The following is a 6,458-nucleotide window of genomic DNA, read 5'->3' on the forward strand; positions in this document are numbered from 1 at the left end:
ACAGTCATCAAATCAACCACTAAAAAAAAAGAAATCAATTAACTTCTCAAACATAACTTTTTTAGATAGACTAAAATAATTAAAAATGCAAATAGCTAACTAAAATAACCAACTTCTCAAATAAAATCTTAACAAATCATTTATTTTCTCTTCTTTTCTCACCTAATCATTTATTTTCTCATCTTTTTTTCTCCTAAATATCTAAATATAGTGATTCAAGAGCTTGTTTGGATCATAAGAACAGAAAAAAGGACAAAAAGATTTAAGATAAGAAGATTTGGATGCCCCCGACAAGATCTTTAGCAGGTTCTAAACTTGTCAATACTACAAATGAAATAAACACTTCTTCGTTGACTGGTCATGGTTGTCATTTGATTTCATTAAATATAATTTTTTAAGACGTCTTTAATGGTCCATCAAATATTTTATCAAATTTAAATAAAAAAAAAATATGAATTCATCTATACGATATCAGCCACTTCAACGGTAAATTTGTAACTGTCAATAAAACACAATTTGTCTAGGAAGATGATCGGCCGATCAACCCACAATAGTAAATGAAAAAAACATGTTTCCCTATAAGGTTTGGAAAGAACAGCTCTTGTCACAAAGGTGGGCCATGGAAGGTGGTGATTCAAGTTTCACAAACTTGGAATCCCCAGAAGAAAACTCTAATGATCTTTCCCTGTCCCTCAAACGATTCTTCTTCCAACGCTTGGTTACATAGCCGGCACCAGCAGCTGCAACAGCAATCCATAAATCGAATTCTTCTCTCCCTTTCCCAGCAAGAACACTACCCAAATTCAACAATACAAACTTTCCTTTTTGTTTCAATTCTGAGCATGAAAAACCCATAGACAAAAATTTCTATGAATCCAAACAATGATGAAATCCTAGAACCGAAAAACCCTCCAATTCTGTGAGGCAATAATAATAATCAATTGCAGAACCCTCAAACCCAGACACAAATTGTGAACCAAAAAGACATATTTAAAAAACAACGAATGAATCAGAACTCCAATGCTAGAAACATAAAATGCTAGCCAGAGCCCCAAATACACTGCTCCTTTAATCTCCAAAGAATCAGACTCATGTCATAAACAACAACGACAACAACAACACATCAGACCAAGCTAAGGATAGATATCAGAAATTCAAGAAATACCCATTTGAAATCAATCCCTTCACTGCAAAACCCATTAATAAAAAAGAACCCAAAATCATCGAGAACCCAAAATCATCGAGAACCCAAACATTACCAATGTGTGAACCACAAACCTATAAAATGCAAAACCCACAAATGGAATGACCCATTTTTCGCCAAAGCTCACAAATACAGTATCAAGCCATGGACTATGAAAAGGAGAAGAAAGATTATGAAGGAAAAAAGGCTTACTTTTGTGATTTTGAAATCGAAAAGGCTGATTTTTCACAAAGAAAAGAGATGTTTGGCCAGTCTAGCGGACCCAAGATGCGACGACGATGCGATTCTTGTTGCTGTGAAGAGATTTTGAGTTTGGGTTTAGATTCCTTGGAATCATAACACCCATTTCCTATGTACACACAGACGATACAGCTACAAAGTTAAAGAGAAATACAAATATATAGTGCTTCTAATATTGTTGTAAGCCAGTTTGGAGTTCAAACCATGGCTGTGTTATGGAAATTGTGCAGTTAACCAGATGATCAGGGAGACGTCCGGCCGGTCATCTATTGGGTCTCACCCACAACGTTAACGCACAGTAAACTGGTGAAAGCTGGCCTAGCTCCTCAGTTTAGTGAAGATTACAGGTTTGATGAAATCATTAGAGATAAAAAAAAATGTACTTTTTCATCAAAGATTTGGTTAATTGGAGATGGCCTTATATTTGGATTTTTTTTTCTTTGTGAACTTTTTCTTAATGCAGATCAAAAGTTCTTTCTTTTGGGACAAATTCAAGAAACAAAAATAAAAATCAACAAAAAAAAAAGCCAAAAAAAATGTGCATCCTTTGCCTTTAGTGATTTTTTTTTTTCTTTTAAATTTTAGGGTATGTTTGGTAACGTTTACGTTTTCAGTTTATATTTACAAAAATTTTATAAACTGATTTTTGTTTATTTTTAAAAAAATATAAAATACAAAAGCGTTTGGTAATTAACAAAATGTTTTAAAAAATTTAAAAATATAAAAAAGAGTGAGAAATGGCAAGTGGTGGCAAGTGGCTGTGAAAGACGGTGGTGGAAAGTGGTGACGGTGGGTGGTGGCTAGCTAATGGTGGTGGGTGGTGGCTAGCTGGTGGTGGCGGGTGGGTGGGTGGTGGTGGTGGGTGGGTGGGTGACGGTGGCGGGTGGTAGACAGTGGGTGGTGGTGGTGGTGGTAGTGGCGGGTGGTGGGTGGTGGTGAGTGGTGACGGGTAGGCAGTGGGTGGTGATGGTGGTGGGTGGGTGGGTGACGGTGACGGTGGCGGGTGGTAGGGAGTAGGTGGTAGTGGTGGTGGTGGTGGTGGTAGTGGCGGGTGGTGGGTAGTGGTGGCAAGTGGGTGGCGGATGGCGGGTAGGTGGCGGGTGGTGGTGGTGGGTGGGTGACGGTGGCAAGTGGGTGGCGGATGGCGGGTAGGTGGCGGGTGGTGGTGGTGGGTGGGTGACGGTGGCAAGTGGTAGATGGTAGCAAGTGGGTGGTAGTGGTGGGTGGTGGTGGCAGGTGGGTGGCGAGTAGGTGATGGTGGTGGTGGTAGTGATGGTGGGTGGTGGTGGCGGGTGGGTGGTGGGTGGTGGGTGGCTGGTGGTGGATGGTGGTGGCAGGTGGGTGGTAAGTGGTGGTGGCAAGTAAGTGGCGGGTAGCGACGATGGATGGTGATGGCGGGTGAATGGCAGATGGGTAGTGGGTGGTGATGTTGGCGAGGGGTGGGTGGTGGTGGCGGCGAGTGGGTGGCAGGTGGCTAGTGGCTGGCGGGTGGTGGTAGTGGGTGGTGGGTGGTGGTGGCAGGTGGGTGGTGAGTGGTGGTGGGGGGTGGGTGGTGGTGGCGGAAGACGATGGTGGAAAATGGTGACGGGTGGTGGCTAGTGTTGGGTGGTAAAAAAAAAGAAAAAACTCAAAACTCAAAACGGAAACACATTTTTTGTGTTTTCATTTTTTAGCCAAGTTTATAAACTGATACCACTGATTTATAAATCAAAAATTTTATCAAACAAGTTTTTATTTGAATTATTAAAAATTTTGTAAATATAAACAGAAAATTGAAAACGTAAGTGTTACCAAACGGCACCTTAGCATTTTTTAATTTAAAATTTTGTTTCATTGATGAATCTAAAAAGTACATTTTTTGTTTTGCATTAAAAAGTTCACTATGGCCAAAAAACAAAAAAAAAAAAAAACACACAAACAAAAAACATAGGGTTAAAAAGGTAAAAAAAATCAATAGATGCCACACGTATCTAATTTGGGGCTCTACATGAAAACTTGTAATCCTCTCTTGAGCTTTGTTTGTTTGTTTGTTTTTTCATTTCCATAACACAAAAGAAAAATAAAACTTATTTTTTGTTTTCCCTGATATACCTTGTGTTAATTGCAAGATATTTACGCCTAAAGAAGTAATAGAATATGTGTGAGTATTAGCTTTGTAGACAAATTTGTCGGTAATCTTTGCAGTTGGTTCCACAATCATGTAGTAATAATTGATACTGTGAGATTGTAGGTTCAAATACTATAAAAAAGATTTTCATACTCATTGTTGCCTTGGTTAGGGTTAGTGTAGAAAAGGATTTATCTACAATATAACCAAAAAAAAATTTGACAAATTTATCGAGAAAGAAAAACAATAGTAATAAAGTAAGAAATAATTTAAATTATTAACTTCATTATCATCATAGCACATGATGCACACCTTAATCAATATAATATACCATGATCAGGTGATATATGGGCCTTGGATGTTGATTACTTTCATTTGGATGGGTCCTAGAAATGCATAGGTCAATGATTTGGTAAGGGCATAGCCTATGGACACAGAAAAAATAAAAAATAAATATAAAGAAAAATAACATTTGAAACACATGTTAAATAGTACATGAATGGCTCACTAGTTTTAAAATAGGTTATTTACACTAAGACCCTAAATTATTAACGAATATCATTTTATTATGAACTCATACATTTTACTCTCTAGACCCTTCCAAAAGGGATGCATCTATACAATTTTCATAGTTAAGGAGGTCAATATATATATACGGATTCATAAATGAGGGAGATAAAATGATAGTGAAGAAATTGTAGTGCAATTAACCCTTTTAAAATTGCAATATTAAAGTTTCTGTGGAAAATGAAATGAAAGAAAAATGAGGTTCATAATGGGCCTATGAGATTGACAATTCTCCATTTAATGATATATTAATAAAAATAAATAGAGTGCTACACAATTTTTTTAGATATTAATTTGACGCTAAAATTAAATAATAGTAGATGTGGATTGTATAGATTAGGTTGAAAGATTTGCTGTCTTTCATCAGCTAATATTATTATTAGCATAGTATATTTAAAAATGATTTAGTAAGGTTGTCGAGGGACCAATCCTTGCATGCAACAAAAAGTTGTTGCACCAACCTCAATTCTTCCTTACTATTTTCAACTAAATGATAAAATCTAAGTGTTCTTTCAATTTATTATTGCTGTACTTAACTGTTGGGTTAGGTCATTTAGTTTATCATTTAAAGTTTATTAAAAAAATTCAAAATATTTTTATTGTTACCGACTTCAATTTTCAAAGGCACCATAAGATAAATATCTCATTTTAATATTTAATTAAAAGTTTAAAAAAAAATCTTGAGTGACTATTGATATACAGGGCCCATTACTTATATCTGCAATGCCTGTTTTTTCTTAATTGCAGCTGGCAAATATTCAATTATTTATTTAGATTTTGCAAATCTGAGTTAGACTTTGTTTTGTCTTTTGTCTTTTTTTTAATGCGTTAATGACATTATTTGTCCTTAAAATATGTGTGTCTTGTGCTATTTTGATCCTCAATATTTTAAATGTGTTAATTTAGTCTCCAACGTATTAAATTGCTTAAAATTAAAAAAAAAAATTACTTAAAATATTAAAAAAATTCACCATAAATTTAAAAAAAAATTACAAAAAATAAAAAAAGTAATTTTCAAAAAATTGAATTCTAAAAATTAAAACCAAATATTAAGACAAAACAAACAATATACAGAGTAAAATAAAAACAATAATACCTTAAAAGGCCAAACAAACAACTAAACAATAAAACAACAAACAACAAAAATAAATTCGCCAAAAAATCAATTAAGATTTACGGAAAATCACCAATCTTCTCATAGATGTGGTTTGAAAAATTAGATCTACATCAATCCAAACTAGATCTGTGTCAAAACCTGCCGCCACTGTTGACGTCGTTCCCGTCACTGCTGTCCAATTTTGCCATCGTCACCGCCGTACTTCGGACACCATTGTTTTTTTTTAAAGTACATATAGTCAACTATTTAAACACTTATCTTACAAATTAGGTAATTATTATTTGGGAAAATTTTCATAATTCATTTTCGCTTTCCTACAGTTTCAAGTACATCCTCTGATTCTGCTTCAAGTTTAAAAGAAAGTCAATTCACATTGCAGAATAAATTAGGAAAAATAACAATTTAGTGCAAATTTAGAAGGAAAAAAAATCAAGTTGATGATAAATTTAATAAGTAAAGTCTTTAACTTTTTTTCATGAATGTGGCACGAAAAAGCCCCCCTGGCCAAGGCCAAGCCAGCCATCCATTAGCCTGTAATCCAAACTGTCTACTAAAGAGTAATTCCTGTGCACAACCAAAAAAAAAAAAAAAAACAAAGAACTCGACACTGTATAATTTTGAGCCCACTCATTGGAGCCCAACATCATGAACCGCCAAGCTCATTAATTCACACACATAGCCCAATCAATGGGTCAATTCATTCCATTAGGGTTGAGCCCATTATTGTCATTTAAAATAAGGACAAATTATCGGCATGTCTTCTTTAAAAATGTTTATTTTATTTAATCCCATTACTTTTTGAATAGGCGTAAAGGTCTTGAGTGTTTTCCTTATTCTCTTTTTCTTTCTCTTTCTGATATCTGACGACCGACAACTATGTCTTTCTTCTTCTTTTTCTGTTTCTAGTACATAGTCACCGGCGACTACCATCGATTGGGATTCGTAAGCAACCATCGACTACCAATTCCTTACTTCGCCCTCACCGACGATAAAGGAAATGAATTTTCGGTGAAAAAGAAAAGTAAATCTACATTAGTTCCGATTAGATCTAAATCAAAAATAGTTGTCAAAAGTACAATCCTCCTCTATATCTATCTCTCTCTTACAATCTCTCAATTTTTCTACTTTTCTTCTGCTACACACTTTTCTTTTCTTGTTTTGATAGAGAAAATTTTCAAATTATAAATAAGTTATTTTGAGTTTTAGTTACAAGCGAAAAAAAC

Source organism: Camellia sinensis, chromosome 10, assembly GCF_055761805.1.
Source record: "Camellia sinensis isolate YWXY chromosome 10, ASM5576180v1, whole genome shotgun sequence".
In the NCBI taxonomy this organism is placed as follows: Eukaryota; Viridiplantae; Streptophyta; class Magnoliopsida; order Ericales; family Theaceae; genus Camellia; species Camellia sinensis.